Genomic DNA, 11763 nt, shown 5'->3' with positions numbered 1-11763 from the left:
GAAGGAAGAGCTCCCCTCTGGACATAACTCCTCTCCTAGACCTGGAGGAGAGCGGGGCGAGGAGAGGCGGACCATTCTCCACCCATCCTGAGTCCCCCAAGCTAGCCTAGCAAGTTTCTGCTGCCTGCTGTGCACCAGGAGCCCTGCATCAAGGAGCCTCTGCTCTTGCAGGAGAGCAACAGCCTCCAGGGGTGGAGACCAGATGGCAGAACCTGAGGTGTGAGGACTCCTGCGACAGTGACAGTACTTGGGAGCTGTCAGGCTGGGATGGGTGAGGCACAGGAATGGGGAAAGAAGGCAGGTGTCTGGGCTGGGCCAAGGCTGAGCTGGCCACTAGAGAGCTCGTTTGGCCCCCTCTGCTCCATTCGATGTTGGAAACGGCAGAGTTTAGGAAGCAGTCCTGGCTCATCCCTTCTGCATGGCATGTGGCTCCAACTCTGCCAGCTTTCGTGCCGGCTTCCTGCAGGTCATGGCTCACCCTGGTCTCCCACAGTCCTGGCTGGTGCAAGAGGACATCATTAGGTCCTGTTTAGAAAGACTCGCTGTCTGGGTAGAACCGTGGTTCCAGACCCAGGCTTGTGGCTGGGGAGTCAGGTGCCCCGAAACACACTTGGGGGTCCTTGGCCAGCTCGGCACATGACCAGCTAGGCTTGTCGCCCACACAGTAGGGACACAGTGGAGCTGGCCTCCCTGTGACTCTCTGCAAAATGCGAATCTTCAGTGAAGGAAGAATGTCCTTATAGGAGTAGAGCTCTGTTTGGACTTTTTATTTCTTTTCTTTTTTTAAATTTATTGAATTCTGTTTCATTTTGGTTTTTATTTTTCTTTCAGCTATAGTCACCTCATCAAAAACTAAGTCTACACTAGGATAAATCAAACTCAGTGTTGTCCAATTTCATTTTTCTTAGAAATGATTTCCTCTGCCTTCAAACCCTCATCCCACTTGGGGGACACACTTGGGAACTTCATACCTCCACTGCAGGACACACAGGTGAATACCTGCTGCGCAGACGACTCGGGAGGGAAGTAGGCAGAAACACAGCTGGGTGTCCGCTGGCTTCAGAGAAGTCACAGCAGCAGGGCGGCCCCACAGCGTGGGTGTACTGTGGGGTGCTCTACAGCGGTCCAGCACAGTACGGGCTGGGCTCAGTGACCTGGGCTCATTTGGCCCAGCGGCCCAGGAGCCTGCAGCTTCTGGCAGGAATTCAGTTACCTGATGTGAGCTGCAGCCTGGAAGTCAAGGGCACAGCAGCTTCGATCCACCTGCATCATCTTCCTAAATTCATGGCACAGGGTTCGGATTAGGAGTCCGACAGAAGTGCAGCTCTTGTTTGTCCAATAACGTGAGTTATCACAGTGCTGGGAGGACCAGGGGCTCCGCGCTCCTGCCTGGAAGCTCAAAGACGGCTGGGAAAACCAACACAGCACGCTGGAAGACCTGGCTTCTCACAAGCCTGTTCCCCTCACGGTGTGGTCGCTGAAGTCCCCACCAGCCCTTGATCTGCAGAGATCCTACTCAACAGGAAGATCTCGTGCACATGTTTCATATGTGACAAATAAAGGGATGGTTTACCAAGGGGCTCTTAGGGACCTGCAGGGGGGTTTATGCCCCCTTTGTTTGGGCCAAAAGAGGTACTAATTAACTCCAAGGCTTATAGTGTAGTAACTAATGGCTGAAATTTACTATCTAGTACCTAGTGTTAAAATTGCATATGATTAGTGATTAACATCTACTGAGCACTTTTTTTTCCATAATTTTATTGAGAAACAAATAGCAATGAGACAGTTTCAAACCAAACTGGTAGGACGGTTTCAATAATTAACACAGTGCATACATTCTTCCTAGTGGTTATTTGCTGTACAAGATGCGGACATGATATCCTATTTACAAACACTACTAGAACAAATCCCTCTATTCATTAAGAGAACACAACTATGTATCTATCCTAACCATTTCGAATACACAGATTACTGAGCACTTTTTACAAATCATTTCCACCAATATCCTTTTCTGGAAGCTGCTGTGAATACTGAGGGAGATGCTGGGGGTTCGCTGTATCTGTCCCATATTTTAAAGGTGACCTGAGAAGGTTGGGCCAGAGTCCAGCAGGGACAGAAGACAGACCCCAGCCGCCAGTTTCTAAAGACCCGGCTTGTGCGAGGTCACAGAGCGCAGCTCGAGATAAACGCCTTGTGTGACTAGAGCTGCCCCCGCACCCACAGTGCCGCTCCTTCAGAGCTAGCTGCAGCCCTGCACGGCCCCTCTCCTGCCCAGACCATCACACCACCACGTATGGCTTCATCTCCACTTCACACGCATGCCACCATTTTTCCACATGTACTCTCATCCAGGGCCATGTGCATGTGACCCTTACCATGAGGGCATGTGCGGGACCACGGGGATGGACAGGTGCATTCGCTAGCCTGCGCTGCTCCGTGCTGCCTTGCAGCAGCCCTGTCCAGCTGACCCGTGTTCCCCATGGCCCCTGGTCCTCCCAGCACTGTGATAAGCAGCACTTGGGCAGGTCTTCTGTCATCCATGTCAGCGTGGGGCGTTCTCCCTGTAGCGTCTCCAAGCTCACTCCAAAGTGTACCTGTGAGCTTCCTCTCACCGCTGTGACAATCACCACGAATTCACTGCCTTAGAGCAAAGGGAATCCACCCTCCCGTGCCTCTGGAGGTGAGAAGACCGAGCTCAGGCCCTGGGCTGAAGGCGCGGTGTGCAGGTGGCTGCCTGCTGAGGCCTCTGCTAGCTCCCACAGCCTGTTGCATTGTCACCCGGCTCCTGGTTCCTGGGTGGCACAGGACAGTCTCCATGTCCAGGTGAGCGACCCGCTTCTCTCTGAGCACTTCCTCCCTGTGCCCAAGGAACCTGAGCCAGCCCTCGGGGCTCACGTGGGCACATTTGTGGGAGACCACAGCCTTCACCACCCCCAGCCGCGTGCAAGATTTCTTGCTTCCTCACTTCTTGCAGCCCTTTTCTTGGTGACAATCTGAGTGACATAAACAGTGTTTGATTAGGGTTTTAAATTGCATTTCCCTATTTGAAAATGAAGTTAGGGATCTCTTCCTAGACCCTTAAAGCTTCTTTTGTGAGCTACCTGCTCCACCCTTTGCCCATTTTTCTTACTCTTCCTCTAATGTAGAGGAGTTGGGGCTGTAAGCATGGAAGTTTTGTGTCAGTGACAGGCTTCCTGCAAGGCGACCATCACTTCCGAAACTGAGTCTTGTCTTTTATGTCTCTTTATGGTGATTTTGCTTCATGTCAAGGTAGTAAAATTGATGTGTCTTCTCACATGTGTTTCTAAAATCCTTATCACAGAATTCTAATTTAGTCTGAGGTGGTTAATGTCCTCTTTATTTTTATTAAAAGTGCATTTTTGCCATTTAATCATGGATCTCCATTAGGATTAGCACTTCTGCTTTGAGGAAGACATCTATGGTCCTTTTATTCTTATGAATTTGCTTTCCACGTCTGTCCTTACAATATCATGATCGATCCAGGTGCATCCCACTGGCCTGGCCGGCCACCTCGGCCCAAGCAACTCCACAAGGGCTCACATCCCTGAAGGATGGGAATTGAGTTCCATCCTTCATCTGTGTCCTCCAGGGCCACCACTGTGGCAGGATTTGAGCTGACCTCGGAGGCCCACCTGTGGCAGTTCCATCCCCACCAAGCACTGTGAAGTTATTTTCCTTACGCATTGTACGACGCCTGTGACACTCAGCCAGAGCGACACAAACAGACTCGGACAACCACACAGTCAGTCCCACTGCTCTTAGCAGATCTCTGTCATGAGCACGTGGTAAGTGTGTGAGGTGGTTTTCCTTTTAATGCAGGACAGAAAGTCTCTGCCTTATGAATGAGTTCTGTTCTGAAGAACTGTTCCTAAATTGGGTTTGCTTAGAAGCCAACAGTGAGTCTGTCGAATACTCAGTGGGCAAGATACCATGCACCTGTGACAGTGTGCAGCTCCCTAAGTCAGGGACTCCCCGTGCTGGGGATTTAGTCTAAGGCCATCACACTGCACTGTACTCCCGCTTCTCTCTGTTGTGCATTTTGCTTTGAGATACGAGTCTTGCTGAGTCACGAAGCTGCCCAGCGTAGGCTTGAACTTACACTTACCCTGCCTGGTCTCTCACAGTGCATGGATGACAGGCGTGAGTCACCACACCTGGGCGCTCACCAGGTCTTGATGTAAGGCAGGGGCCACACATCACAGCTTCTCCTCTGCAGAGCTGCCTTGATCGTGTGGGCTTTATACCTATGTGGGGATCATGGAGCCGTCTTCTCACATTCAGCAGAAGACTTATTTTGAATTGAAATGAAATTTAAACTTATAGGTTAATTTGGAAAGCATTGTCTTCTTCATGGTAATGAATCTTCCTGTTTGGTAATCTTTGGGTGCACTTTAGGTATCTTGGTGAATTTTTAAATTTCCTCCTATATATTCTGCATAATGAAATTGGACTTTTAAGTGCCTTTACCTGGGTACCCAATGCTGGGAATGTGTTTGTGCATAGACGCATAAGCACTGCCTGGCATCTGGCAATCTTGCAGAACTCTAGGTCTAGTTTTAGGAGTTCATGCATTCTTTTAGGCAGCTGGAAAGTTCAGACCCCATAAGTAGCCATCCTCTTTCCTACGCAGATTCTCAAGAAGCTGTGAGCAAAATCAAAGCCCAAGGAGCAAGTGGGTGCAGAGTCAGAGCCCCTGAGAAAAAGTCAACCCAAAAGAACTCTGCAGAAAGCAGGCATCTGACACAGGGCAGGACCACTTGGGCGAGGCCTGCCACTCACCACACAGTGGAGGATGCAGACTGGGCGCTTGGAGAAAAGCCAGCTCTGAGAGAGAAGCACAGGACACTGGGGGCCTCTGCAGGATCTGAGGGCCCTCGGGCAACAGGAAAATGTACAGGCCCTGTCTAAACAACAAGGAAAAGCACTATTGAAGATATTGAAATATATTGGGGCTGGGGGGATAGCTCAGTAATCTAAGTGCCTGCCTGGCAAGCACAAGGACCAGGGTTCAATCCCCAGTACTGCATGCTGTGCTGACCCTGCCCCAGGTACCACTGAGGAACACCCCTGTAATCCCAGCACAGGGGAAGCTGACACTGGAGGATCACTATGAGTCCAAGCTGTGTTGTGAGACCCTGTACCAAATAAAAAAAATTAAATTATTATTTTAATTTTTTATAAAAAGATTGAAAGATAAAGCTTGCCCTGTTTCTACAATCTCTCTCCTCCTGTCGGGATGTTTGTTTGCAATGTAGCATCCTTCCCATGTAGGAAACGTAAAATGCGACCTCATTATCCTGGATTGTGTGTGGTGCGTAGGAGCTCTAGTGCTCATTCCCCTGTGCCCTGCGCCCTGCCAGGCTTGCCAGCTGTCTCCTACCTGTGGTCAGGGACACTGAGGCACAGGGCGGCCCTGCTCCCTTCCTCTGTGCATCATTCTCCATGCCAGTGAGGTCACCAATCAGGGAGCAGCAGGAGTGGGCTGAGGGACTGGGTCACTTGGCCATTTGGGTTTCCCAGCGTGCTGGGGGATCTGTCTGAATCAGGTGTGCATTGTCCTCAGGAAGGATGTGGCCCATAGAGCTGTCTATTCCCACTCCTCCCTCGCAGATGCCACCTCCAGCCTTGGACACCCCTGGAGCAGCTGAGCTCTGCTTACTGCAGGTCTGTGCTCAGAGGCTGGGTCCCTGTCCTGTGGGATGGAGCCAGGCACATGCAGCACCGTAGCACAGGAAAAGAAGAATCCCGTGACCTCTATAGACTGACTCATGTGGGCTGCAGAACTGCCCAGAGGCTCTTTGCCGCTCAGTGGCTACCTCTACTGGACGTGGGATGGGGGGAAGGAAGACAGGCCAGGCTCCGCCAGCTTGGCACTGAGTTTTAACCCTGCTGCATTTAAATGTGGAGTCACTATCCCGGGCTTCTCTGCCCAGTGAGGGTTGGGAAGTAATGGCTGTGGGCATCGGTGAGCGTGCTGCACTCCCAGGTTTGCTGCCCTGCCTGGCCCTGGCTCCCACTCAGGGGCGTGTGGAGCCTTCAGGGCCTGACTACCAGTGAGCGCAGCCTGCCCTGCTCTGCAGCGAGATGTCCAGCCCCTCCTGCACGTGCGTGCTGTCTGGCAAGCTTAAGAGTTGGAGACTGTGGAAGCGTAAGCCTACTCAGGTTAGGAAAAGCACTTCCAGTCGTATCAGCACGCCTACATATGGTTGGAAAATGCTGCAGAAACTGAAGCGTTTTGAGATAAAAATTGATTTCTAATTTTTTTTTTTTCTGCTTAATAAAATCAGTCGCATCAATAAAATGTCCATTGTCAGGCCTGGCAAGCACTCACAGGACGCACAGCATTTGGACACAACAGTCTTCTCAGACTTCTTCGCTGTGTTTTCACGGAACTGCTTACACCCAGGTGAAAGTAGCAGGGACGTGCGCTCCTGCATGCGGGCCGCAGCGCCCACGCTCAGCTCTCGGCCACTGGTAATCCACACCGCCCTCATCCCTCCCCACCCACACTGATGATTTACGAAGTCCAAGCATCCAGTTATTGGCCATCACATGGGATGATTTCAGCCCTGGGATTAGGTTGTTAATAATCCCTTTAGGATCCTGTTTCATGATGGCGTCCGGAATCAACTCAGGACCTCACGCTTGCCAGGCAGGCGATGTGCCACTGAGCCACATCCCTGGCAAGCCTATCTCAAGTGGATAATCGAAATTGGCCTGCAAAGTTCTTTCTTGTGTCACGCATGTCTGACCTTCATGGTAAAGCTAAGCTGTCCCACAGAAAGAGCGTTAGTTGTTTCTTTCTCGTGCAGATTCAATAAACAGTGCAGGAAAGACGGTGGCTGGATCCTAGTTTACCCTAGGCCACAGGGTCTCCTCTGTGTCACGCTGGTATCACATGGCCTGGTCACTTCCTGCAAGGACTGTGCTCTGGAGCTGCAGGAGCTCAGTAGAGGCACAGATCACACTCAGGGAAGTGTGATCCTGGCTCTTGTGTGGACAGCTTTGGGCGCCGTTGGTGTGAGTTAGTGTCCCACAGGCAGTACGGGAGTCCCACAGTATCTCTGATCATCACCTGTGACACCTGCTTTATACACCTCTCCTGGCAGAGATTAGTGGCCCTGATCACCTGGAGAGCCAAGGGTCCAGCACATCCATGCCCTGGGATCTCCATACCTCCTGTGTGACCTCCTGGTGCTCCACCAACCTGCAGGCTGCCTGGACCCTTCATGACCAGGGCCACAGCTGCATACTGGCTGTACCTCCACCTGCAGCGCAGCCCACCGTGGTCCCTCCCTCTGATCTGTGTCAGGGCCACCCCAGGGCCAGCTGCTGCAGTGTTCCCAGCCGCCCTGTCCTGATGCAGCTGCATGAGGGCAGGGTCAGGGGTGTGAGTGTGACTCCCTGCAGCAACACCTTCACTGGATCTCACTCAGGTGAGCCACACGCTTTCCTTCCTCTGCCAAATCACACAAACCCAAGGTTCCTTGCACTGGGCAGGATGGCTCAGGGCAAGCTGGGAGGGAGGGGGGCTGCACCTCGGCCTCGCCCAGGCGTCCCAGGCCAACCTCCTGATGCTGGCTTCACATGAGGACTTTAAAGCACTGACGTCTGGGGAGGTTGCACCTTTCTTCCCTTCTGCCCTGCTTTGCCACAGCAGGGGCAAGGATCAACTTACGGCTGCACAAAGGAGAAGCGCTTTCTCAGGCCAGGGCTGCCAGTGCCACTGGCAGGACTTGCACACCCGCACACAATCTCAGCAAAGTCTGGAGGAAAAGTGGGGTAGCAAGCTGCCCCTCCAGCATGGAGGAGCAGGCCCTGCAGGGCATCTCATGACCAGCTGTCTTCTCAGTGATGACAGCCACTGGCCTCAGCATTGCATTGTGCATTCCGCAGAAGGCAAAGACCAAGGGACGAGTCAGTGCTGAAGCAGAGGGAGCTCAGGCCCCTGCCTGTCCCTGGAGGGCCCGGTGGCCCAGCCTCCACCACTGCCCTGCCCCAGTGCAGCCAGATAATGTCCACATCTGAGGCCCTCAAGACACAAGCTGACCCTACAGCTGCTGTGTCTGGGTGTCCTGCTCCTCCCGGTTGGCTTTTATTTTGTGCTGGGAATTGAACTCAGGGCCTTGCCACTGAGCTTCTTTCCTTGCCTTTTAAAGATGCTCTTTGGGAACTGGGTCCTCTTCCCTAAATTGCCCAGGCAGGGCTCAAATTTTCCATCATCCTTCCTTATCCTTCCAGGGTGCAGGGATTACACGAGTGTGTCACACCCGGCTGTGTCTGGGTCTCTCCATCACAGGTGGCCGTGTGCACAGGGTGCACTCCAAGTGGTCAGAGAAGGGAGAACCTGCCAGGACCAGCTCAGCCTGCATGTGGCACGGGCTGGCTGCTCCTACACTGGGCCACCCACCCTGCACGCCAGACTGCAGCACACAGCAAGACGGTTGTGAGGTAGCTTAAGGTCTCCAGCAAGGCCTCTGTGGAGGAAATCGGGCTGTGAAGCCTGCCTCACCTCCTGAGTGTGGTGTTCTCGGCTTCCAGGTCACAGGACCAAAGCTGTGTGCACCATGATGCCCACCACAGTGCTGAGTGTCCAGGAGTCTGAGGGGAGAGAAGTAGTGGCCCGTACTGTGGTCATCTGTGGCCTACGCCATTACATGGATCTAGAAGTGGCATTTTGGATAGCTCTATAAGAAAGTGATTTATTTTATCAAAAGGCCAATATTAAAACGTATAAAATGGCAGAGTGAAAAAACAGAATACAAAATTGTGGTCTTGTGAGATTCTAGCTCTATGAAAATATATGGATAATGGAAAATGGATGATGATTCCTCTGCGTGCCCAAGATTCTTGCAAAGTTTTCTTCTTAGTTTTCCGACTTGAAAACTGCTCAGCACATTCAGGAGCTCACAGCACACTCTCTAGCACGGCCCTGGCACCAGCATCTGCACAGCTTGTCCCGTGTGTGGCAGGCTCACTCGGGAGGTTGGAACGCTGGGCTGGGCTGATACGCTGGTCCTCTGGCTGCCATTTTGCAGATTTTAACCACAAAGGGACAAGGCCACAGGATGCAGAGGTGCCCAGTACCTAATTGGGGACAGTGGCACAGTGGCAAGGAACTCATCATCATTGATGCTGTTCTGCTGTTTAGGTCGAAGCCCACCATCTCTGTGTTTGCTAGGGCTCCCATGACGTGGGGTAGAGGCACCACGGCCAGCAGGCGTAACCAAGCCAAGTGTGGCCTCACAGGTCTGGGTGCTGGAATCTGCAAACAAGGCGAGAAGGCTGTTCCCCTTAGGCTGAGGGGGCTGCCTCAGACTGCATCCTGCCTTCGTGTGGCCAGGCCCCCATCCTTACACCTGTTCCCTCCTTGCATGTCTACTTCCGTGTCCAGTTTTCTCCTCTAGAAAGTTACCAGTCTTGTTGGGCGGGGGCCCAGCAGGGCCCTTTCTTTGATGTACCTCAAGCGCCTGCTCTTAGAGCCTTGCTTCCTCCATTTTCAAAGGCAGGATCAAGTCACCCAAAGTCCTCTCCCAATGAGTCACTAGGAAAGTGTCCCAGAGAGTGTGAGGTACACTTAGGAGAAAGGGACGAGAGTGTATGTGTGTGTGTGGGGGGGGGGTCTTCAGGGAGGACAAGGCCTGGATGCGCCCACCGATGCTTCCGTGGAAGGTGTGACACAGAGTGAGCAGGGCACCACCAGTGCTCCCTGGGGACAGATAATGTGCTATCGGAGCTCCCATGAGGGAGCCCGGGGCAGGAGGAAGTTGTCCCAGCACATGGGCACGCAGGTGTGGCAGATGTCACCACCCAAGAGCCAAGTCTCACCCAGAGCCCAGCCATACCTGGACAGAAGATTGAGCTATCCCCAGCCTCCTCCCGCTCACTTCTGGCTCTGTCCTTATGAATGGCACCTGCGTGCGGGAGAGTGAATAATTCTGAGCCATTTTTCAGTCTGGGCCTGCATGAGAATCTAGACTTGCTAACAAAGCCACTGAAGATCTGTAGAACTAAGCTGGCTGTAGTTTTCTGTCCTGACCTAGCTTCACCACAGTCCCTGAGGGGCTCTGCCTCCGCCCCCAGCTCCACAAGGCTCTCAGTAAGGGAAGCACAGTATTTGTCTTGCCAGCAGCCTGATTTTGCAGCCTCGTGTCCTTGGGCTTCTCCGGAGCTCAGCCCACATCACAATCCCCTTTATCTTAAAGCTAAGGTTTCACTTAGGCCCCCACTGTAGACACTCAGTTGTACCCCAACTGCCAAGGGACCCAGCCCTGACTGACAGTTTGAGTCTGTGAGGAAAGTAAAGCCGTCCTTGGAAGGGGGCCACCAGGCGTAGCAAGTGTACAAGAAAAGGGCGGGTGGTGGCAAATGGCCAATGTCAGAATGCGATTTGGCCAGAGAGCAATGTGATCTCTCATGGGGCACAAGACAGCAGATCGGAGAGGACCCCAAAGCAGTGGCGGGCAATCTGGAGAGATGGGGCTGCCACATTCTGAAATGGGGAGGAGTGGGGTGTCTGCAGGAGGGGTCAGGAATCTGTCTGTGTGCTCATCTTGGGGTGTCTGTTGGACATAAAATGCAAAGGCACAGGGGACAGGGTCCTGCCATCCATGTGGAACAGCACTGTTGCTTACCTAGGGGTGACAGAGGCAGGATTCCAGCCAGGCAGGGGCAGCTTGTGACCCCAAGGCCACTAGTGGCTGTGCCACCAGCAGCTAGCGCTGTGTCCTCTCAGCCTGCTGTGGCTGGGTCTCCAGTGATGGAATGCAAACCTCCCCAAGAGGAGGACACATGCACATGCCACGGTTTCCCTGAACCAGCTTTGCACCCAGCTACAGGGGGTAGAGGCCAGGGCAGGTGAATGTAGAGGTAGGACCAGAGGGCAACCCTCCCAATGGCCCTCGGGGGCTGGACCCTGCCCCTGGAGCTGCAAGACTGGGACGTCACTTAGCCTGGCTAGTGCTTGTTTTCCTAGTTTATGCACAGAGGAAGGTGGGCAGAGTTTATGTAACTCAAAGAAGAGACTTAGGGATGGTGTGTGTGCCTGAAAATGATGCGGTAAAAGTGAGGAGCTGCTGCTGCTGGCCTCGGTCTTCATCTGATGCCTTGTAAATTTCCAGGTCCCAATATGTAAGCATTTTGCTTAACATTTTTAGTTTTATAGCAAAATAATGTAGTGCTTAGGCAAGCCTGGTGGCCACACCTGCAGTCCCAGCACTTGGGGAGACTGAGGCAGAAGAACAGCAAGTCTAAGCACAGCAGTTGTAAGGGGACAGGGAGGGACAGTGGCCTAGGGGCAGTGGGAATCAGAAGGGCTACTGGGTACATCTTCCCCCTTCCTAGGGCCACGGCCTTGAGGTTCTTGGGAGTCACTGAGGGGACAGGGTCTCCTCCCTTGCAGAGTTCTTGACCCTGTCTCAATAAAACACATTAAAAAGACTGGAGATGTAGCTCAGGGTGGGCCTTGAACTCAGCTACCAGTTCCAAAACTATCTAAATATATAAAGCAGTGCTCGAAACTTGAATTACCCTCCCTAAAAAATGCATTTTCCAATTCTGAGTCGATGTTGCCAAGGTTAGAGCTCGCCCCGTTGGCCATCTGTGACAGGTCACAATGGGATGTCTGTTCTGAAGCACCTTGGTGAGTGTTTCACCCCAGGAGGGGTGTTGATTGTCTGCTAGCTGTCAAAGAACCCGCCAGCAGCCAGAACCTGAAGACCAGGTGTTTCTACTCTAACAATT

Source organism: Octodon degus, unplaced genomic scaffold, assembly GCF_000260255.1.
Source record: "Octodon degus isolate 3935 unplaced genomic scaffold, OctDeg1.0 scaffold00022, whole genome shotgun sequence".
NCBI classification, from domain to species: domain Eukaryota; kingdom Metazoa; phylum Chordata; class Mammalia; order Rodentia; family Octodontidae; genus Octodon; species Octodon degus.
The sequence above is the reverse complement of the archived record's forward strand: the minus strand, read 5'-3'. Positions refer to the sequence as shown.